The sequence below is a fragment of the Sus scrofa genome, chromosome 6 (assembly GCF_054392235.1).
Source record: "Sus scrofa isolate SSC_HxYL_T2T_F1_AM1 chromosome 6, Sscrofa_HxYL_maternal_Yorkshire_Landrace_v2.0, whole genome shotgun sequence".
In the NCBI taxonomy this organism is placed as follows: Eukaryota; Metazoa; Chordata; class Mammalia; order Artiodactyla; family Suidae; genus Sus; species Sus scrofa.
Window position 1 is genome coordinate 122358901 of NC_139388.1, and position 25664 is coordinate 122384564.

General features: G+C 35.2%; 1 protein-coding gene across 15 annotated transcripts in view; it reads right to left on the minus strand.

The window, feature by feature from the left end:
• The window catches only part of NOL4 (nucleolar protein 4), a 701612-nt gene that overhangs the window by 231729 nt on the left and 444219 nt on the right, over positions 1–25664 (minus strand). The window contains exon 1 of one of the 15 annotated variants that reach the window (XM_013999281.3): positions 4506–4658. The exons of the other annotated variants lie outside the window; for them this stretch is intronic. The gene's annotated coding sequence lies outside the window, so the exon portion shown is untranslated. Of the gene's footprint in view, positions 1–4505; positions 4659–25664 lie in introns of those variants that run through there. 15 annotated transcript variants of the gene reach the window in all.

Here is a 25664-nt window from a genome sequence, read left to right on the forward strand (position 1 = left end):
ATAAAAAAGGCAATATAAAATATTTCTGTCCCTGGGTAATTGGGTAAGCTCTACAAAAGTAGTTCTCTTAAAATTCAGTTGAATATATACTTTTTTCCTTTGTACAGAATTTATTTTTACCACATATTAATGCCACAAGCAGAGTACAAAAGTTCCTTAGTTAGAAATTATTAAATTTTAGAATTGTCAGATTCCAGTAATGAAAGTTAAATTTCCTTTTGATCACATTAAAAAGTTGTACTTCAAAAGGAAAATACATGTCAAGTTCTCACTAACCTAATCGCTATATACATATATTAAAGAGGAAGTAAAATAGAATCGTAAAATAAATGCTAAGATGCTATGAAATCTCATTCATTGATGTGTGACCTTCTAAAATACACTGCATTGTGAGTAACGTAACTACTGTAATTAAATGCAGTATTTGTTTTTAAGGCTTATTTATCAAACAAGATGTCCAGAATCAAACTCAGAGCTGCTTCCATTATTTCCAACACTCTCCTCACAAACCCCCTCTTTCTATTGACTTTTCCTATGTCTAGTAATGACACCCATAGGTTTTAGGTTTGAAGGTTCTTTAATGCTATCCAATCATTGGCCAAGTCTGTCTTCTGCTTGTTTCATCACACTGCTTACCACAAGATATTTTGATTTTCAATCTCTCATTGCCACCAGATTGTTTTTATGAATGCCTGAACTTAAGCATTTTGCTCTATAATTCTTACCATCTGTCTTGTCGCCTGCCACTTGGCAGAGGTCAAATAAACCTTGGTTGTATAAATTAACACATGAGATGCCATAGACTATGTGTCTATAATTTCTTTCTCATCGATTTCCTACTCTTGATTCTGAGTGCTTCTATGCTACCTGAGGCTCTCAAGCCTATTCACTCTCCCTAACTACTGCCCAGACCATCTATTCATCACATTTGTAGGATACATCTTCCCAGAGTATAGCTCATGTTTTTCACACCTGGTTCATAAATGCTCAGTGGCGCCCATCTGCTTTCAAATGTATATATTATCAAAGTACAAAGCCCAGACTGATGTTCTGGTCTTTCTATAACCTGATTTCAGTAACTGCCCTAGCCACCTTCCACATACACCTTGCTGCCCATTTGCTTACATGCAACCCTAAGAAAACAGAAATTTAGCATCTTCCTTATTTGTCCTGAGCCATAAGTAAAATTTAGAGAATATGAAGAGAAGATTTTTATATCACCATAATCCCAAAATATTAAAAAGAGAAGAGGAATCATTACCATACTACAGTTTGTTCAACCATGTGTCACAGACTCTAAGTTTACATAAATAGTCAAATTGAACCTTAATTTGATTTTTAAAAGCATGTGCAGAAAATGTCCATGTCATGGTATTACTTTTTTTTTTTTTTTTTTTTTGGCCACACTTGTGGCATGTGGAAGTTCCTGGGCCAGAGATAAAAATCTATGCCACAGTAGTGAAAATGTAAGTGTGATAAGAGGAACAACCTTTTGATTTTTAGTGTGATTGCAGTGGCAATGCTGGATCCTTAACCCACTGTGCCACAAGAGAACTTTGGCATTACCTTTTACGCTGAAGATTTATTACTTATTTATTTATTTATGGTGTTTTTGTCTTTTTAGGGCTGCGCCCACAGCATATGGAGATTCCCAGGCTAGGGGTCCAATCGGATCTGTAGCCGCCTAGGCCAGAGCCACAGCAACACGGAATCTGAGCCGAGTCTGCGACCTACACCACAGCTCATAGCAACGCCGGATCCTTAACCCGCTGAGTGAGGCTAGGGATCGAAGCCATGTCCTCATGGATGCTAGTCGGGTTCACTAACCACTGAGCCATGATGGGATCTCCTTTTTTTTTTCATTTTTAATATTTACCATAATATACATATCAATCATCAGCCATAGTGGATAGTTTTAGAAGTTATCCTCAGCTTACATAATAACTGACCATTATTAAATTATGTATTAAGGCATTTTGTGTGGGTTTATTTGTTGAGTTCTCCAACGGAAGTTTATATTGTGATCTTCCTGCATCAGTGTTTCCTCTTTCACTTTTCTGTATTCTGGTTTCCCATGCACGAGTTCCGACCATTCCCAGATTACCTACTAACTGCAGAGCTTGCAGAAGATCTTGATGTTCTTACAATTTTTATCTTTAAACTGACTCCTGGACTTTCTAAATGACATTCAAAACCTCTGATACCTGTCCAAGAATGGAACAACCTGCTCTTTCAAAGAATTCCTGAAGCAATGCCTTTCAAGGGATAATTAGGTTTTGGAGGATGACCTGTTCCTCTCCAAGTAAGACCTTGACAGACTGGGAGCCCAAACTCAACTGGCCTCAGGGATGTGACAAACCCCTACCAGGTTTCAACTTAGAGCATCTGGCTCCAGTTCAATCATTACTGTATTTCCAAATAATAATAACTATTATAAGTATAATAATAACTATTATAAGTACAATAATAAGCACAGAAGACAGGAATGGAATATTTCCAATGATATTAACAAGTTGTTTTGTTTTTTCTTTATACTGGTTAAAAATACCTCTCAAAAAACTTTGGTTATGGTAGTAAATAGACTAAATCCTGACTTAATACTTTTTAATTATTATTCAACTATATGTTTGTACATTTTATTCTGTTAGCTCAGTAAATGGTGCCCATTTTTTTCTTAGTTATCCTTCTTTATTCCCAGTTCTGTTCTAGTCATTTTGAGCTTAGCATCCTATAGTAGACCTGAAGTTTCTCTCTTTTTAGCATAAGGTCATTCGTCAGTTTTCTCACTTTTGCCCAAAGTCTACGAAGAGAGATAAGTGACTCTAGTTTGTTTTCTGCAGGGGTGGAGGTGGGTAACCAGGGAGAAACAGCAGATTTGTTTCTCCTCTTTGTGATTTTTTAAGGGTCCTATGCTGAACTATTGATAGAAATCATGGAAAAGAGGTTGTTGGAATAATTTGCAATCATTTACTGAAAGGGGCTCCTAACTTACTGCTTTGTCTCCATTTTCTTAAGAGCACCAGGCTTCTGAATAGTTATGACTTGAACGCTATTACGCCAAGTATGACCCTTATGGCTTTGTGCATATTTCCTGACATATGAAGAGAATAATTTTATGTGGCCTTTTAATACCATTGTTCCTTTAAATCTAAGACATGTAGTCTATTCTGGCATTAAGTTTAAGAGAAAAGGAATATACGTGTGATCGTACTCTGCTTTTACAGCAACACCCAAATCTCTTTCATTCTGATAAAGCAGCACATTTCAAATGGCGATTACATATTTTTTATGATAATGGCTATATTTAGCACAGACTGTGATGGTAGTTGTAGTGTGGTAGTACATTAGTAGCCTAGGATTTGGGACTTGGGAGCTAAAACTCAGTTCTTAAATACACACTGTACACAAATGGTCATGATCAAAACAACTGAAAACATGATAAACACAGCATGATACAATTTTTACCATGAATATTTAAATAAAAACACATACACATATGTATGTGTATATGTGTGTATATATATATATATATATATATATATACACACACACACACACTTTCGGGGTAATACACACTGATAGTCAAAACCATACAATTTACAAGTTAGTAATATAGTATGTAAAATCCTTATGGTATTGAAGATTTTTTTAAAAAAATTTTTGGATGTGGATTAAAGTATACTTTGAAGTAATTACATTTTTGAAAGGCTAGACATCTCCACATAGCTATCAATATCAAACATTTAAATCCATAACGACGTTTTCTAGCTCTTAAGCTAAAATACATGCAATCCTTGGTAATTATATAAAATATGTACAAATATAATCCAAGAAGGGGTAATCTAAATAAACCCACACAGACAGCCCCTCCCATAATAAAATTCATTTGAGGCAAGCAACAGAAAATCCTGAAAGATTTACACACTGCACATGCTTTATCCTGAGAAGTTGAAGCAGCAGCTCAAACAGTAGAGCTAAATAAATTAATTTTCCACAAAGAATACCTTTTTATAATTTTATAGCTACCTTAAAAGAATTCTAGTACTTGTGTGCTTCTAAAAGGGTTTTCAAAAAATGTATACATAATTGAAAAAGGACATTTGCAATCATAAATGAAATTCCATCACTTTTTGGTGTTGAAGAAACACACCTGCTTAGACATATAGATTTTTTTCATGAGTTTTTTAATCCTTTCTTTCTAAGAAATTTTAAATTTAAAGGCACAAAAACCTAAGGTAAATAAATTAAGTGCTTAAAGCATATATATTTTGCTTATCTAATTTTGATTTGCTCCCAGGATTTTAGATGGACATTTCAGAAGTATCTAAAATTTTTCCTCAAGTTCCTGATGTGGTCAATCCTTTAAATACCACCTAGACTAGGAAAACACTGGCAGTCTCATCAGAGCCTCCTGCTGTCATTCTCCTGCTGCATGGGACAGTCTTCAACAAGACTTAGACAAACCTCATTCATCAATATTCTACTCTGGAGGAGCTGACACTTACTGTGAATTCTGCTCTTCAACTTAAATACCAGTGTCTGTGGCAGGCCAATTCTATCATGGCAGAGACAGCATCCCTCAGGCGAGGTCCAACCTTTCTCTCCAAGTGCACCCAGGGATTAGTCTGACTTCCCCTAAATTCTCTCCTCTGCACAGTAAGAGCTAATCTTTCCTGTATGAAGCAGGAGATGGTGTTGCTATGACAACAGAGCACATTCTAGCAGTGGGACTACGGAGATGAGCCTTCAAAGACTCAGGGAAACATGCACTCAGTTTTTCTCCAGGGCTATGGGCTCCTTCCTATAGGATTTAATCCCCCAACAAGTTTACTGAGAGACCAGGTTGTTGATTATCTATGCATTTAGCCATGGGGAGATCACTGGTTTAGAACATGGCTGGAAGATCACAGAATTCTTCAATAAAAGTGCATTCTCAGTTATATTAAATTTCCAATTTTAAATGCTCTGTACAGTTGTTTTAAAACACTACCCTCTCTTAAATTTAAAGCATTCTACTTACTCTAAGTTTTTCTGAAATAATATTAATATGTTAAGAATGGCGTTCTCAAGGGGGAAAGCTTTGTCTTTTTCTTTTTTGTTTGTATATCATCACCATTGTAACAACTTGAAGGTTAGATACACACACACACACACACACACACACACACACACACACATATCCATTTTCTCTCTCCGGCATCAACTGTCTGGAGCCTTGAGGTTTCAGGATGGGGGAGGGGATATGCTAACATAAGCAAATCCTTGAGGCCGCATTTTGCATACATATATTAGCCGGAGAATAATCACAATAAGCATTAATCATTTAGAAAAATAATCATCAGTGGAACTTAAGAGCCTTTGCAACAGCAAGAAGAGATCTAGTATCAGGTCATACTATACGAGGGCAGATTTTATATATTATTTTCAAATACACGAGTTATATTTTTGGAAAATAACGATTATTAATGATTATTTCATATTTAAATGGTCATTAATGCATTTTAATTGCCCTAATTGTATCCTATTTTGAACATTCATTTTTCTTTAGAGACATTCCTGTGCATTCAAACTTGTCCATTTCTTTCTCTGGAAGGAAAGGATACAGGGTTGGAAAAGGTTTTCCCCCTCAGCGGCCAAGGTTCAGTTTGCTGTGAATAAGGATTTCACCCAAGGAATCACCCAAACTGTCATTTTTACTCCTTGATTTCCCCATTATCCTTTCCATTTCTCAGTCCTTTACATCAAGAGCAGTTCTCACTAGGCACCACCCCTCCCCCACACAGAGCTGTGATCACTCCCCTTTGTGCCTGAAACAACAGAATCTGCATCACCTGCATCTACTCTTCCCCAGAAAGAGAGGACAGGACCTGTGGATGTTGCTGTCACTCAGAGTGAGGAATCTATAGTTAAGATGAATTCAGTGTCCTCCTGGCCTTCTAAAAAATCATCAGGCTATCTTTAGTTATTTCTTGCTTATCAGCCAAATACGTCTGAAATGCTCTAAGGTGATAATGAGAACAACAATATTGCAAATAAGGCACATATTTACGTAGAGTAATTCATGTAAAGTGGGAAGGGCATTTTAAAACTCACTTTGATTTGTGTTTCTAATTTCTACCATACTAAGAAAAAGCAGTCATACTTTTTTAATATGTGCCTTGGGATACATCTCCAGGACATATACATACTCACCTCATAGGTATATGCAGGACATTTTTCTCGCCACGGTCCTACTCCCAGAGCTTATTCTGAAGATACATTCTCATAATTCAAAAAGTTATGGCACCTGTTTTCATTATGTTCATTATTATCTAATTAGTAAGAGGCTATTTTTTTTTTTCATTTTTCACTCTCGTCTTCAGGGAAACTGGATAAATGCCAAGACATGTAAACAACATATGGTATACTTTCAAAATCAACCAACCAGAATTACTTATTTCTAAAGAATCACTTAGCTAAAAAAATATGTTGAAGACATAATTTCCTGCTCTAATAGCTAATGTTTACCATCTGCTATTCCTTTAAGACTAACTACCTGGAAATCAATCATGTTATATATTTTCCGGCTCTCCTACCCCTAAAAACCAGTATTATTTATTCTTCCAAAGTTTTTTTAAAGTAGGTTATACTGAAAGTGCCATAACTTATATTCAAATGTTGAAAATGAATTATAACCAACCAAGGTTAGATGAATGCCAGCAACCACTACTGTTAGAAATTTGTTCATCATTATCTCCAACATATTATTTTTGAGGCTCTATTTTTCAATATAATAATCACTATATCCCCTAAACATAACAATGCTTGTCTTAGGGGAAGCAAGGATAGGGAAAAAAGGGGAGAGAGCATTTTTCTGGAAGCTTGTTTTGAAGATGAAACCCAAGGTAGTTCTGAGAAAGAGGATGAAATACTGGAGCTCACAGCAAGTGGAGCAAAGGGAAGTCAAAACACATTTTTTCTAAGATGCTCCATTTGTAGAAAAGGTTACATATAGCCTCTAGACTTTACTGGACACTGAGCACAGACTCCAATGACAAACTACATGACCAATCTCTCTGTACCTCAGTTTCCTCACCTGCAAAATGGGGAAAACACTAGCACCATAGTATTTACCTCATGGAAGTCTTATTAAAATTATGTCTTATAAAATTATCAAAAATATATATATATTTCTCATGAGAATTCCCAGCATAGAGAAAATGCTACTTAATGTTAGGGATTATTGAGGATTTGGAATACAGGGTCATCTTTGTTTCCCCTCTTCCTAACACAATGTCTGCTGTAGGTTATGTACACAATAAATGTACCCAAGGTATTTTCCATATCAGTTATGACTTTCATATGTAATAAAACAAAGTAACTATATAATAATTAGGGATTCTAAAATAGACCAGAAGAGAAATATATATGCTTATATAACTATTATAGGTTTATAAAGTTTAATAAATATGTAAATATGTATTCAAAGAATAAAATTTTATTATGTAGCACTCTTTCGTGAACTAATTCTGCTTTAAGAGCTATTTGCTAAACAATAGCTACAGATTACAATGAACAGGCTCGTCTTCGAATACGAACAACATAATCCATTTTGGTTTTACAAGAGAATGACTCTTCACTTATTAGAAAAACATTCAGCACCGGCTTTAATAGATACTATGTTGGGGGCAGGGATACTAAGACTACATCACCTGCCTTGTCTCACTGAGTTCACAATCTAACATAGGAAGCACATATTCTCAGTGCCAGGCACAATTCTGAGTGCTGGGGAGACAAGAAGAAGCCAAATAAAGAGAAATGCTTATTCTCAAGAAGTCTACACCTGCTCTGTGTGTGTGTGTGTGTGTGTGTGTGTTTGTGTGTTGGGGACAGAGAATATAAGTATGTAAGTATTGTATTACCACTAGAGAGGAAAATAAAGCCAGACTGGGAAATCGTAAATGCAGTGGAAACAGGGACAAGATTTTAATTTTCATCATGTATGTATCATGCATATATGATAAAGGGTCCATAAAAGAGCCACAAACAAAGGACTATGAGCGCCTTTGAGCATAGTTAAAAGGACTATGATTGGCTAGGAGCTCCCACGCTGGTATGGTGACTTAAGAATTTATCTGCAGTGGCTCAAGTTGCTGTGGAGGCACAGGTACTATTCCCAACCCAGCACAGCGGGTTAAAGGATCTGGCATTGTCATAGATGCTGCATACGTCACAGCGGCAGCTCGGACTCAATCCCTGGCCCAGGAACTTCCATATGTTGCAGGTGCAGCCATAAAATTAAAAAGAAAAAAATTTTTTAAACGGGGTTAACTAACTCTTCCCTAGGAAATCCGGGAAGGCTTCATAGAGGAAGTGGTTAAATTCCAACTTGGAAATTTAAAAATAAAGAAAGAAAAGTTCTGGTTTGTATATCAAATAGTATTCTTTCATATCATCTGTTTGAATTTAATACCTACTACCTCAAAAGGAATAAATACCTAGAAATACTAAAATATATCAGAAGCTAAATATAAATCTATTAATTAATAACTATGGGTTTACAAAGTTCAAAAACATTGATGTCAGTTATCTGTAATTCTAGCATTTGAAATGATATACAGTTGATCCATAGAAGTATTTTCCCATAATTTTGAAATTATTGTTATTCTCCTAAGATTAAAGAAATACTGAAAAACATAATTATAACTCTATTTTACTTTGTATAACAAAATAAATTCCAGATGGGTCAATGATTTAAATTTCTAAAAAGAATAAAGTGGTAAAAATATGGAAAGAAAATGGTGTTAAAAACACTAAACACTGAACTCTGAAATATCAGATAAACAAATCCTGTTTGACCCAGACATATACCCACACCCAATTTTAATTATTTATTAAACATGGGTTTATTCAGCAGCAATAATGTGCCAGGTATTGGGAATACAAAGAAAAATAAGGCAGTCTGCCTTCTAGAAGTAGAGAGACAGGCAGGTACATAGCCTTTACCATTGAGAGTGATAATTATTGTGTAAGATTATGCTCAGAATGCTATCAGGAGACCTAGGAGAGAACTTTGTCCTGGTACAAAGAGATAGAACTATGAAATTATCAAAGGGGCCAGAGTCATAATGAAATATTATTTTGGAGCAGGCCAATGCTACCACTGAGATTAACCAGAAAAGCTAATTTTTAAAAACATATGTTTGAAATCTGTCTGAAGCTATCAAACAGCTAACAGACAACCAGGATTTGAGAGCCCAGAATCCCTGATAGAAGGAAATCAGAGAACTGTGAACCAACATTCTCTAAGCAACGTTTCCCCTCAGGGCAAATGCCAATTTTCCTGTGAAGAGAGACAGAAATCTGAGTATACATTGCTAAGAGGCAGAGAAAAGGGCAGAACGTTTGGAAATCTCATAATACTGTAAAGAGAAAAATAAAGGATTTCATACTGAAAAAGGTAGCCAGGATTCCAAGAGTCAAGATGCCAGAGAGAGTGTGGCATACAGAAGTGAGACCACAGCTCATGGTTCTGAGCTTAAGAGCTCTGCCTATTCTTTTGTTTAAAGTTAATTCAGTAATTGATTGATTTTATTTATTAATTTTTATTAGAGTTGATTTTCAGTGTTGTGCCAATTTCTGCTGTACAGCATAGTGACCCAGTCATACATGTATATACCTTCTTTTTCTCATACTGTCTTCCTTCATGTTCTTTTTTTTTTTTCTTTTCTAATCCCAAGAGATTGGATATAGTTCCTTGTACTGTACAGCAGGACCTCATTGCTTATTCATTCTAAGTGTAAAGTTGCAAGAGCAAAAGGCAGAGATAAGCAGAAAACGGTTATAAAACAGAGCGATGTGTATTGTACTCCCAGTTCTGGACTGAAAAGAATAAGACCTATATGGAGGAAGAGCTTTTGTGAATAATCCAGGCTCTCTATTGGGACCTCAGAAAGGTTAGACCCTATGCGTTGAGTAAAAAACTCTTGCATTTGGGGTGGATAAGTAATGAGCTCCTGCTGTATAGCATAGGGAACAATATCTAGTCACTTATGATGAAACATGATGGAGGATAATGTGAGAAAAAGAGTGTGTGAATATGTATATATGTATTTATATATATATGACTGGTCACATTGCTGTACAGCAGAAATTGACAGGACATTGTAAATCAACTATAATACAAAAAATAAAAATCTTTAAAAAAAAAACAGTTGCAGAAAGAAGCTTATTATAAGAACTGAAAATCAAGTTCAGTACTTGATTTGATTCAGATGACTGGGGGGCCTCTTTATCTGCCTATAGAGGATAAGGGAAATTCTCCCTGAATCAGACAACATTTCTCAGACCCTATAGTACTTTTCATACCCAGAATTTAATTTTTAAAAATGACAAGGCATACCAAAAAACAGAATCGAGACAAAACATTATGCAAAAACAGACAACAGAAAGACATACAGATAACCCAGTTGGAGTTACCAGAAACAAATTTTAAAATAACTGTGATTATTATATTTAAGGAAATAGATGAAAAAAGGTGGGAATTCCACCAGAGTGGGAATTTGTAAAATAGAGTCAAAAAGAAATTCAGGAATTTTAAATATGAGATAATTAAAATTAGATATTTATCCATTTATTTATTTATCAGTCGTACCCACTGCATATGGAAGTTCGTGGGCCAGGGACTGAATCTGAGCCATAGCTGCAGCAATGCCAGATCCTAAATCCACTGCATCATGCCAGAGATCAAACCGATGCCTCAGCAGTGACCCGAGCCACTGTCAAGACAACATGGAATCCTTAACCTGCTGCACCACAGCAGGAACTGCTAAAATTAGCTATTTGTGATAGACTTTTCAGTTGTTTATAGTTGAAGAGAAAAGTAGAAAGATTTAGCGAATGGGAATATAGATCAGTAGAGAACATCTCAGTTGAAACACTGAGTGTGTGACAAGTAGAAAAGAGAACTAGGAAGCTATAGGAAAAAGGAAAATAACAGTATGTTTGATGTGCTGGTAAATGTTTAACAACTAGTTCTCAAAAAAGTATGCATATATTATAAATTTCATTGATGTAAAATATGTAACATACAATTTATAAACAATGGCAATAAAATGCACATCCTTTTCTACTGTAAATTCCATATAGCAAAATGATTCTCTTGGAATACTTGACTTCCAGGCAATTTCATAATGAAGTTCAAAGCCCTCATCATGGCAAAACAAGCATTAGAAATCACCTAGTATACTTACAACATACTGTATACATACAATATACATCACCCAGTGTGTGTACAACATACACCTAGCATATTTACAACCTACAACATATATATACATATCCAGAGACTTGATATAATTAAAGCCTCATAGCAACTCTCTTAGACAGTGCAGTCCCCATTTTATAAAATGCCCGTGGATCAAAGCCCTGCCTTCCTCTAAAGCCTTATTTTTCAGCATTTAGCAAAAGAGGCTGGACTCTAATCTCATGTTAAATAACTGGAAGTTATTAGAACACATCACACTCTTCAATACCATGTCATATTATGTCTCATGCCCATTCACTCTCTTTCTGCCTGGAGTATCCTTCTGTTCCTCCTTCACTGGCTAATTCTGATTTTCCTTTAAGGTCTAGTTCAGCATCCTCTTGTTCTTGGAAGCCTCGCCCAAGTACCTCCAGACTGACAGATGTCCTTCTTCAGTGTTTCCACAATACCCTATACATATCGTAAGCACTATTTCCTAGAATATTTGTCTTCAAAAATGGACCCAAATGATTTGTGCATCCTGTAATTTTCCCCTTGTGAAAGACCCTCCCTGAATCTGGACTGGCCTAGGACTGACTTTAACCAATTCAATGTAGAGGAAGTGACCCTGTGGAAGTTCAGGACCTACCTCTTAAGAAGGTCTATCTCTTTTGCGTTTATAGACCCCTGGACCATCAAGTAAGAAGTCTTAATACGTGTAGGAAGAACAATATGGAGAAACCAGGGCTAGAACCACCTTGAGGCAATAAAGACAAGAAGGGACACTGACACGTGGAGTAAAACAGGCCCAGCTGTACCAGTGACCCAATGTCCTGGTAAAACAAACCTCTAGCCTTTCCCCACCAAGGCATCAAGCATGTGAGTGAGCCACTTCCAATGGTCCAAGCCAACCAAGCTCCCTAGCCAACATCGGGAAGAGCAGAAGCACTACCAGTTAAGCTGTCAAACCATAGAATCGTGATATAATATAACGGTATCATTTAAAGTAAAATTACGCTTTGAGGTGGTATTTTTATGAAGAGATTGATAACTAGAATATCCTGTCTCTCAGTCTGAGCAGCCTGAGAGTAAAATCTGCACTCTATCCACCCTTGTACTCATAATTACTGGAGCAATACTTTGGACACATATTTTTGTTTTTTGGTTTTGTCTTTTGTCTTTTTAGGAACACACCCACAGCATATGGAGGTTCCCAGGCTAGGGGTCAAATCAGAGCTTTAGCCACTGGCCAACGGCACAGCCACAGCAACACCAGATCTGAGCCATGTCTGTGACTTACACCACAGCCTACAGCAATGCCGGATCCTTAACCCACTGAGCAAGGCCAGGAATAGAACCTGCATACTCATGGATGCTTGTCAGATTTCATTTCCACTGAGCCACGACAGGAATTCCCAGAATCATTTTCAACACATGCTTGCTAAACTGAATTAATAAATTCTGTTCTCTTCAATTTGAATATGCAAACCCCTCCCAAACAACTCTGTTTTTAGATTTCATTCTGAACCAAGCTTTAGTAATACTGCTTCATATAGGTGGGAACTTCAATTATTTCTGTACCAAATGGATTAACCTAGTTATGCCCCCACCCACTGCCTTACTTCCCCCTCACTACTTTTTTATTTGCATGTATCTCTCATCAAAATATTATATGTTATTACTATATGTTGTTTATTGACCATCTCTCCATGCCACCCCCTTTTTCTCATTAAAATATAAGTGTCAGGAGGACAAAGAGAGGATTTTTTTTTTCCTATTTGGTTTACTGATTTATTCCTAGTACGTAGAACAATGCTTAGTATCAGCAGATGCAAAATATCTGTTGGTTGAATTAATTCATCCTTTAACAGAAAATGGACATATTTGTGAGCCACATTATAGAGAAAACGAGGACTTAGAGAAGGCATAATAGTTGGTGCCTAAGGAGGAGAACTTCATGACCTAAGGCAAGAAATTTTACTTCTCTGTGTTTTGGCAATTACTGTGGAATAAAAATCTGGGTGGAAATGAGATAAATGCATATGGAACACCCTGACCTCCTCAGAATAAAGGTGCTATGTAGATGCAGAAATATATGACATTCTGTCTTGCTATGTGACTTATTCCAAGTTGCAAAGGTATTTCTAGAATTCTGTATTTTTCTTCAGAAAACAAAACTTCAAATTAACTTACAGGAATATACAAGTCTGACATGCTCTAAGTGACCCAAGTTGCACACAGAAATAAACTCTAAGATGTCTTATAAAACAAAACAGCTTTATGCTATCATGTAGCAATCATTTAAATATATTATGATACAAAAATGTCATATAGAATATAATTAAAAACTAGGAACATACACATATATTTTGATTAGACACTAGTTCATACCAGATATTTGGAAGATGTTTGCTAATTAGTGTTGGATAAATAATACTAATCTTACATACAATAATTTTAATAATAGCATTTTTTATTAAGACAATAAATGTGGAGTTCCCATCGTGGCGCAGTGGTTAATGAATCCAACTAGGAACCATGAGGTTGCGGGTTAGGTCCCTGCCCTTGCTCAGTGGGTTAACGATCCGGCGTTGCTGTGAGCTGTAGTGTAGGTTGCAGACGCGGCTCGGATCCCGCGTTGCTGTGGCTCTGGTGTAGGCCGGCGGCTACAGCTCCGATTCGACCCCTAGCCTGGGAACCTCCATATGCCGTGGAAGCGGTCCAAGAAATAGCAAAAAAAAAAAAAAAAAAAAAAAAAAAAAGACAATAAATGTTACCTTAATGGTGTTCTTCAAGATATAGTGAATAAGAAAATTTCAACGAGCTGTTATTACTGACATTCTAATACTTGAACCCTAGCTTTACTGAGATAGAAGAGCATTATTAGTCCCTTATATTGTTCATTACATTAGTTCTAAGTGGAGATAGCTCAAGAGTGCTTTGGAAGAATACCACGTACACAAGATGTCCTCGTGGAATGATGACCACAGTATTAAAATGTTCCCGCAAGAAGGTCGACCAGTAGTCTGACTAAACACATCCTTTCAAGGCACATATCTAGCTTGGCTAGAATTATACTATTGGGTTGATTGTAATGTTGGCTTAGAGAAGATATATATTTTTGTTTTCGTCAGTTCTACATTAGTTGAGCAATAACTCATAAGAACCATGAATAAATGAAGGAAAAGAAAGTATAGCCAGTTTATTATAATTTCTATAGATTATTTTATTTATATACCATGTAATATTTTTAACCAGCAATACTGTAAGTTCATTGAGGTAAAGAGACTGTATCTTAAATATCTGTTGTATCCTACAGCATTTAAGAAGAGTGAACAATTAGTAAACAGTTATCATTGTTTATCATTGCTTAACATATCTTCTAGATGTGTTGTGAGGAATTAACTCATTTTAATAACTAAAGGAAGTAATTGTGTGTTATTTAGAATTACATAAGCCAGAAAATTTATTAAGTCTACCATGATAGGAAAAAAGTAAAGTAGGGACATGGAGAAAAGTGAAATAAAGACTGGGTGAGGTAAGGGCAATGGGCAAAAGTGGGGAATTAAAATAAGAAATGGCAAATGTCAAAACCTGGAATATTAATGAGCAATGGAGATTCATTTGAAGGAACAAAAGAAAATAAAGAAGTTGTTGAAGTCTCATAGATAAGAGAGAATGAAAAGACAATAATTAAATATTTTAGAAAAGTAAGGAAATATAACACTGGCTAATGGACCTTAAATCTCAATTAAATACATGAGCCTCACCTGAGGGGCAAGGAGGGGAAGTGGCAGAACCTCAACGAGCATGAATCCTTCCTAAAGAAGCCTCTGCCAGAATATCATAAATTAGCTATAAAGTAGGATCCTCTCATAAATATGTAATATGCAAGAATAGTAATACATGCTATTTTCATCCCGTTTCTCATTCAAAGTGTTCAAAATTTCTAAGAGACAAGTTTAGTCAAGTTTTTAGGTGGAATGTGTCAAATTAAAGATCATTAGATTATCTGATTTTTTTTAAAAATAGTAATAATATCGACTTGCATATTCCAGAATTAGGAAAAGAAGTTACTAATTAGCACTATATCATTAGTTTTCCATCATTACTGAATCCCTGCTTATGAATTGACAGGGAAGATAACTTTGACCTTCTCACTCATTCCTCTATTGCTTGTACTTTTGGATGAGGCATAGAGAAAAGATGAACCAATGAACCCAAATAAAACAAATAGAGAAAGGAAACCATAGTCCAATCTTAATTTGATTTTTTCCTACCATTGGCACCCCACTTCACTCCAAAAACAGATATTTAAGTTATCTATATGGAATTATTTATATCAAAATTTGCCAATCATTAATTGACAATATAAATTGTGCTATAGGAGTTTCCATCACAGAGCAGCGGAAACGAATCCGACTAGGAACCATGAGGTTTTAGGTTCGATCTCTGGCCTTGCTCAGTGGGTTAAGGATCCAGCGTTGCTGTGAGCTGTGGTGTAGGTTGCAAATGTGGCTTGGATCTGGCATTGCTGTGGCTCTGGTGTAGGCTGGCAGCAACAGCTCCGATTCAACCCCTAGCCTGGGAACCTCCATATGCCGCAGGTATGGCCCTAAACAGACAAAAATAAAATAATTAATTAAAATAAAAATAAATTGTGCTGTAGAAAAAAGACTGAATATTAAAATGAATAGATTGAGGCCCTTTCTCTTGCACTTATTATAGGACACAAGTCATCTCTTCAAGTCTGAGCTTTTTATCTCTTACAGAGGCAAATGAGAAAACTAATTCAACAGAAGTGATTAGACTGTGGGAAATAAAGCTGAAAAGACAGAAAAACTTTGACATTGGCAGCAGCATGAAAAACAAAGAGCCAAAGGCTTCAAGGCAATGGTTCCCTTATAGGGGTAAGCAATGGACAAATATTTCCTTTCCCAAACTAAGAGGCACTTTCAGTCCTTATTATCCTAGTACTTGATGTACTGGACTTTACCCATTAACTAGCTTATGTTTTTTTCCTACATTGGCACCCCACTTCACTCCAAAAACAAATATCTAAGATATCATATAATGAATTATTTATATCAAAGTTTGGCTATCTTTAATTAGCACTATAAATTGTGCTGTAGAAAAAAAAAGATTGAGTAGTGAAATGAAGAAATAGATTGAGGCCTTTTCTCTTGCACTTGCATATGGGACATAAGTCATCTCTTCAAGTCTAAGCTTTCATATCTCTTAAGGGGGCATTCAAGGAAACTAATCCTGGGTATATTTTGTCTGAAGAAGATAATGTTGACAATGCACTTTATAAAACATTACATGCAACAAAAATATAAACAAACATTACTGTTTCCAGATATTATTACTGTTTGAATTATTATTTTAATACAATGATGGTTAATAAATAAACTACTCAAATCAATAGAATGGCACAGAATCTTACATTAAACCTCGAGTATTTTTTCTCAAGTTGAGAATGCCTTGCTAATTAAAAGAAATACATTCTAGCAATTCTACAAGCATTTTAATATGGTTAAACTAATGTACAGGAAGCCATTAATTCTATGTATGTAGTTGGAAACTGATACAGTTTCTTCCTTGCCATATACTGACTGGTATGATTCAATGGTGCTTGTGTTTAAAAAGAATTAACAATTATGAGATACGAAGGCCATCATATAAAGTCAAGTACATCATATAGAACAAAATCAGCACATTATTACCTATGACACATGAAACATTTACACTTTTATTGTTGTAAGATGAGCATTATTGAAGGATCAAATGAATCCAAAGAAAGTGAAGCATCAACCACTGGACTAAACAGTGCATCTATAGCCACCTTCTCTTATTTGTTGAAATTTTAATGAAGCAGATCAAAGAAAAAAGAAAAATGAAGGCTACAACACAGGATTATCATCAACACCTCCCACAAGTATTATTGTCCTTTTACTCAACGGACAGTATATTATAGATTGTATATAGCCCCAAGGCACATATATATTTCCTCCCCTCCAAATATAATATCATAAAAGCTCTGTACCCTATAACCTTCATTTAGACATTGATCATGGAGTTCCTGCTGTAGCATAATGGGCTAAAGATCCAGCATTGTCTCTGCAGCTCCGCGGTTTCAATCTCCAGCCCAGCATAGCGGGTTGAGGATTTGACATTACTGCAGCTGTGGCATAGCTGCAACCTGGATTCAATCCCTGACCTGGGAACTTCCATATGCCATGGGTGCAGTACCCCCAACCCCCCCAAAAAATGAAAAAAAAAAGTTCATCTGAAGTAGTAGAAATAAAGAGTCTGACATCTAATCATTCATAAGGATAAACTGTTCTTGAGAATCACTTGCCAAAGTATATTTATCCTGGTAGATTTGTATGTATTCCAAGTTATGAAATATCCAGTTTATGCCCCATATTGTTTTTGTTACAAAAATTGTCCTTTGGAATTTTAAAATGTGAAACAAATATGCAGTATTATTAATAGTACTAGATGTGATACATATACTTTACTTGTGAATTGTGCATACAATTCAATAGTATTATTAATTGTGGTATAAATTAAATATTATATAAATTTGTATAGTTTGTCTTTATGCATCATTATTTCTCCAAACTTGAAAAAGTTGATTCGTCTTACAAATATTCCAAACATATTTCAGATTGTCTATATTAGCATGATCATTCTAATGTACAAAAATTTTGAAAACCATGACTTTTATTCCCTATGGTGTTTTTAGCATATATATAATTTTAAAAGGTGTTGTTTTTATGCAAAAAATATTTAAAATACACAATATTTACTTATGTTCTAGACAATATAATCTATGTAGATAGTTTGTGGGTTTTATTAAACCAACCCAATAAAATAGGCAATTAACTTGAGTAAGAGTCAAATAAGAATATCACCAATTCTTTAGAAGAGAAAAAGATTTCAAAGTTAGCACAGAAATCTAGCTTAAAGCAGCTTTAAGAGGAGTTAACTTTGCAAAAAAAAAAGAAAAAAGAAAAAAAGAAAAAAAATTTAAAAGAAAAAAAAGAGGTGTTAGAAGGAAAATCAAACGCTTAAAAGGAACACACAACAGAATTTATTCTTTCAAATATCACTAATCTAATAATTTCATTTGATTATTTATCTTTGATATTTGGTATTTATTTATTTTATTTGGAAGTTAAAACTTTTAAGTAACTAAGAACCAATAATAGTTTATTAATCCTCACATAAACTGGCTTCTATCATACTATCAGTTAAATGCCCATTCTCCTTATATGCCCACTGAAGTTAAAAATATATAACAATGCATTCTAAAATCCAGATATATATATTTGAACATTAGACATGCTAAAAGCCTCATTAAAAGAAATTCATATTATGTAATACAGAAAAGAATCTGAAAAATAGATATATACATATGTATAACTGAATCACTTTGCAGTACACCTAAAGCTAACACATTATAAATCAACTACACTTCAAATAAATAAATAAATAAATAAATATTAGTTTCCTTTTTTTAAAAGAAAAGGTTAAAACGCATGACTTTCATCATCTGTAATACTACAAAGCTTTCGGCATGCAAATGAGTTCCTCCTCAAAAAAAATATTCTACAATGTATTGATAAACCATTATAATATGAAACTCACTGAAAATAGAATGAATGATTCTTCTTATTTTTTAATTGGAAAGCTTATACACATCTACATCTCCTCATATACAGCACAATAACGATTTTAAAACTTCGAATCTGTTGGCTACATCTGACGATAGGCAATAAAGCCTTAGGATTTGTGATAGGAGATTATAAGAAGTGCTATGTAATTAATTTTTAGCAATTTTCAGAACATTTATTTATTTGATCTAATGGAGAACTTTAACATTTGAGGAAATTTCCACACAGAAACTTTAATGTTTTGCTACTAAATGACATATAGTTATAAGACTTTCAGAGGTTTTAAATATATATTTTTCAAAACATAACTCTTAAGAGTTTGACTTTAGAACTGTTAATATTTTAAAAATATAAGGAGACTCTTAGTCTGAATTGGTTTCAATTATTAATTCTAACAATAAAAATAATTTTGAAATATGCTTTGAGATAAACAGAGATTGGAAGAAATGCCTGAATAAGATTTTAAAATAATAGCTATGAATGATCTAAAAAAGAAGGCAAATTTGGGACATATCTTTTTATTTACTGAAAAAGGATTATTATGTATTTTTTCTAGATGATTCATTCACTCTTGAGAATTATCAAAGTATCTCTAAAGAGTTTTTTTTATCATTTCATTAGATTAAAATGGAAAGTTCTTTATTGCTATTCTGAAACATTAGCAGTTACTCTGGGTTTTTTGTTTGTTTGTTTTCAATTTCCTTTTCCTCCAATTATTTTAAGAGTATTTACACCCAATTAAAATATGTTTACAGGTAACAATATAAATTTAAATATCCTTGGACGTACTATGAAGGGAAAATTTATTCTGTAACATTGTTATAAAAGTATTACATTACTTACATGCAATTTTGAAAATGTTCAAACTTGAACTGCAGGCCCCACAACATTTAAAAGCAGCATATAGTTGCCAGTGGAGAGGACTATATGAAAAATCAGCACTAAAGTATTCCAGAGCTATCTACTATGCAAAATACTTTAATTACTTATATATGAAAAGCGCTTTAACATTTACAAAGCAGTTTTTGGAAGATGGAACACAATTATATGTAACATAACATATATGTAACACTTAACCTTTGTTCAAGAAAATCATGTTTGCTTTTTCTATTCTTTTTTTTTTTTTTGTCTTTTTTGTTGTTGTTGTTGTTGTTGCTATTTCTTGGGCCACTCCCGCGGCATATGGAGGTTCCCAGGCTAGGGGTTGAATCGGAGCTGTAGCCACCGGCCTATGCCAGAGCCACAGCAACGCGGGATCCGAGCCGCGTCTGCAACCTACACCACAGCTCACGGCAACGCCGGATCGTTAACCCACTGAGCGAGGCCAGGGATCGAACCCGCAACCTCATGGTTCCTAGTTGGATTCGTTAACCACTGCGCCACGACGGGAACTCCTGCTTTTTCTATTCTAACTGTAACAATAATACCGAACTCCAGTACAATTAATATAACAGAATAATTTGAAGGGGACAAGGGGTCACCGAAAATCAAAGAAACCTCTTCATCTTTAGACTGTCATAGTGTAAAGACTCACACTGGCAACATGAATCAATAGCCAAGTTACAAAAGAATAGCTAGTAAAACATAGACACATTTCAAAATATCTTCTATGTGTCAGGCATTAGTCTATGGATATAGTATGGGCAAAAAAGGGAAAAAAATCCCTTTTACTCCACTAGGGGAGAAAATAAAACAAAACAAACAAACAAACAAAAAAAACCATCAAAGTAAGTTACATAGATAGTTGAAGAAAATAATGTTATTAGTTAAAATAAAGTAGAGAAGGTGTATAAGGCTTGCAACTTAAGTAAGCTGGTTTTTTAAGGCCTTACTGGGAAGATATATGAGCAAATCCTAAAAGGAGGCGATGGAGTAAACAATGGATAATCACAGGTAAACTTAACAACAATCACAAAGAACCTTGTGTAGCTGGCCCATGTGAGGTACAGCACAGAGGATATTATAGTCAGCCCACCCAAAGGACTTTAATATCTACTACTGAGAGATGGGGAGGCCCCTGAAGGGTTTTGAGCAAGAATGACATGATCTGACTTTAGTTTCAAAAGGATCACCCACATTGAGAATATAATGTAGGATAGGAACGGAGACAAGTGTGGAAGCAGAGAGGCTACTGAGGCTACTTTAATAAGCCAGGCAAGTGATCTTGGTGGTTTGGACCAGGAGAGTAGATTTGGAAGTGGAGTATAGTATTCAAATTCTGGATGTGCTTTAAAATAAAAGGAAGAAACAGCAAATTTTCTGACTGATAGAATGCTATTGTAGAAAGAAGGATGTCATAGATAACTTGTAAGTATTTTGGTCTCAGCAACCTGGAGGATGGAATTACCGTTAAGGTGGAAAAGACTGCAGGTGGAATGGGTTTTATTTTTTAAATTTATTTGTTCATTATTTTGTGGAGAGAAGTTCAATTTTGGAAGTTCTAAGATGTTTATTTGGTATCCAGTTGGAAATGACAAATAGGCAATTGGGAATACAAGTCTAGGGCAAAGGGTAGAAATCTGATTTGGAGATTTAAGGGAGTCATCATGGCACTGATGATATGTAAAGACACAAGTCAAGAAGAGGTCACCAAAGGAGTGAATGCACATGGAAAAAGAAAATATTTGAAAATATCTGAGCCACAAAGCACTGAAAAGTTAAGAAATAAAGGAAATTACAAAAAATTAAGGAATGAGATTTCCTTATGGCACAGTGGGTTAAGGATCCAGCATTGCTGCAGCTGTGGCACAGGTTGCAACTGCAGCATGGGGTTTGATCCCTGGCCCAGAAACTTTCAAATGCCACAGGCACAACCAAAAAGAAAAAAAAAAAGTTATAAAAAGTTTTTTAAAAAACCAGAAATGTAAACATAAATAGTTTATTTTTAAAAATTAAGAAACAAACTGAGAAGAAAATGCCAGTGAGATAGAAAGAAAATTAGGAGGTGAGCAAAGAGCTGCTACAGTTTCCAGATCTACAGTGGACATGAATGTGGGTGACCAGTGGAGGAGCAGACCCATGACAGATGGAAAGACTTTGCAGGGATGAGGAGAAATCAGCCAAGATGAGAGGATAATTTGGTCTGGTGGAATAGTTTAATAACTTAAAATAGCTCCAAATATTTTTTTAAAAAATAGTATGTCAATTTTCTTTCCTTCTCTCCCCAAATTTTATCAAGAAAGCAGCAATGAAGAGGAAACAATGCAAAGAGAAACTGCTTATTCCTAAGTATGCTTACAGTAATTGAATGCCAATATGCTTTGCCATTGGGATCAAATAGTAAACAAACATAATTGGGACTACAATACACTCTCCTCTCAGCCCAAATGCTGACAAGATGCAAAATTCCTGGGAACGTAGGGTTTGGCAAATCAAAGATGAACTTAATATTATTAAAAATACGGCCTAGCCATATGAGGAATATCTTTCTTTGCAATGCACAGACTCTCAGAGGTCAGGGCTACAGGTGGTGAGGTGCCTCTTGCACAAGATATGGGTGATGGCTCTTGTGCTGGATATAGGTGGTGGTACCTCCAGCATGGGTTAAGCAGAATAGGGTACTTCTAGTGTGGTATATAATTGGTGGGGGCAAACCACTGCAGTAATCTCTGTCTTCAGAAGTGGGCATGGCCCAAGATCACTAGGGGTCCAAGAACAGACACTATCTATGGCCCCAGTCACCTCAGAAGTTGCAAGAGAAGAGAGCACCACAAGCAAGCAAATTCCATTGTTGCTCTCACTACCCTGCCACTGCCCCTGCCAAACGCTCCAGGCACTGCCTAAACATTCCTGAGTCTCACTGACACTTCCCGGGGCCCTGTGAGTAGGAGCAACCTGTGTCACCTTACCATAATTCTTTGCTGCTGTCAAGGGCCCAGAAACTAGCCCTGCCCTCTGCCTTCATCTCCCTGGAAGAATATGAAGTACCCCATCAAGGGGATAACAGCCTGCTCACACTGAGGAAAGAGACAGCAAGGATCCAAAACTCTCACACCAAAAATAAAGAGTAAGAACTCTTGCATATAAATAGCCATCTAAGACTACAGCAATTAGTTTCCCTAAACTCACAGAATAAGAAAAATTTAAGCAAAGCGAAGAAGTTCAGGAACCATTTCCAGTTAAAAGAATAGGAGATTCGCCTAAAGGAGCAAACAATGAAAAAGATCTCTGCATTCTAACAGACACTAAGTTCAAAAAGGAGATAGTGAAAATACTGAAGGAATTAAGAGTAGATATGAACAGTAATGCAGATTACATTAGAAAGGAACTAGAATATGTAAGGAGGAGCCAAGAAAAGTTAGAAAATTCATTTGCAGAGATGCAAGCTAAAACATGAAAGCAATATAAGAGATCTGTGAGATAATATAAAGTGGGCCAATCTATATGTAACAGGGATTCCAAAAGGAGAAGGAAAAGAAAAGGGGACAGAATGTATATTTCAATAAATTACGGCTGAAAACTTTGCAAATCTAAAGGAAACAGATATTAAGATACAAGAATCTTGTACAAGATATAAGAATCACAGAGGGCCTTGAACAAGTTGGAACCAAACAGTCCCACACCAAGAAATATTATAATAAGCATGGCAAAAATTAAAGCTAAAGAGAGGATTCTAAAGGAATCAAGAGAAAAACAAGAAGTTAATTATAAGGGAGCCCTCCCCCCATAAGGCTATTGGCTGATTTCTCTACAGAAACACTACATGCCAGGAAAGACTGGCAAGATATATCCAAAGTTCTAAAAGGGAAAAATTTGTAGCCTAGAATAGTCGACCCAGCAAGGTAGAATTTAAAATAGAAGGAGAAATAAAGAATTTTTCCCAAAAAACAAAAATTGAAAGAGTACAACAACACTAAACACATTCTAAAAGAAATAATGAAAGGGGTCTTTTAACATAAAAGAAATAATAAGAAATAGGATGGAGGAAACCACAACTGGAAAGCAATCACTTAAATAAGCCAGTATACAGATCTTAAAGAAGGAAAAAAAAAAAAAACTATTGTAAAGCGATGATAATCACAAGGAGCAACAAAAGGATAAACATGTTAAAAAAAGGACATCAAAAACATAAAAGGTGGGGAAGGAAAATAAGGATGTGTTTGATCCTATATGACTATCATGCTAAAGCAAGCTGATATAGGAAGGGGTTAAAATATTTAAAAAATAGGGCAACCACAAATAAAAACCAAATTATTACATTCACAAAATCTAAAAAGAATAGGACACAAGCATAAAATAAAAGGAAATCACCCAACCAAAAAAAAAAAAAAAGAAAGAAAAAGGAATAAAAGAGAAACATTAAATCAACTGGAAAACAAGGCTTAAAATGGCAATAAATACATGTTTATCAATAACTACTACAAACATCAATGGTTCAAATGCTCCAATCAAAAGACATAGACTGGCAGACTGAATGTAAAAGTAAGGACCTACAATAAGCTGCCTAAAAGGCACTCACCTTAGGGCAAAGGACACATATAAATTGAAAGTGAGGGGATGGAAAAAGATATTTCATGTGAATGGAAAAGAAGGAAAACAGGAGTTGCAAAATTCCTATCTGATAAAATAGACTTTAAAATGAAGGCCATAAAAAAAGACAAAGAAGGACACTTTAATGACAAAAGGATTGATACAAAAAGGTGATATTATACCTGTCAATATATATGCCCTAATATAGGAGCACCCAGACACATAAAAGAAACACTAACAGACATAAAAGGAGAAACTGATAGGAATACAATAAGAGTAGGAGACTTTAACACTCCACTTACATCCATGGACAGATACTCTAGACAGAAAATCAATAAGGCAGCAGAGATCTTAAATGACACAATAGAAAAGTTAGACTTAACTGATCATTACATCAAAAAAAATAAGAGCATACATTCTTTTCAAGTGCACATGGAACAGTCTCAAGGATTGACCATATACTGGGGCACATAACTAAGCACAACAAATTTAAGAGTATAGAAATTATTTTAAGCATCTTCTCTGACCATAATGTCATGCCATGCATGAAACTAAAAATCAACCACAGGAATAGAAATGAGAAAATATTGACTACATGGAGACTAAAAAAACATGCTACTAAAACAATCAATGAGTCAATGAGCAAATCAAAAAGGAAATTAAAAAATACCTCAAGACAAATGATAATGAAAACACAACCACTCAAAATCTAGGGGATGCCACAAAAGCAGTCTTAGAGGGAAGTTCATAACAATACAGGTCTTCCTAAAAAAAGAAAAAAAATCTCAAATTGACAACTTAAGACCCCCACCTGAAAGAATTAGAAAAAAAAGAGCAAAACAAAACCAAACCAAACCTAAGCCAGAAGGAAGGAAATCATAAATATCAGAGAGGAAATCAATAAAATAAAGAATCAAAACACAATAGAGAAAAAATCAATAAAACCAAGAACTGGTTTTTGTTTTCTTTTAATTTTTTACTGATTTTTTTCCATTATAGTTGATTTACACTGTTCTGTCAATTTCTACTGTACGCAAAGTGACCCAGTCTCTCTCTTACATACACACACATACACATTCTTTTTCTCACATTATCCTCCATCATGTTCCATCATAAGTGATGAGATATACAGCAGGATTTCATTGCTTATCTACTCCAAATGCAATAGTTTGCATATATTAACCCAAGACTCCCAGTCCAGCCCTCTCCCTCCCCAAGGGTAAATAAACTCGACATACCTCTAGACAGACTCACCAAGAAGAGGAAAGAAAGAATTCAAATAAACAAAA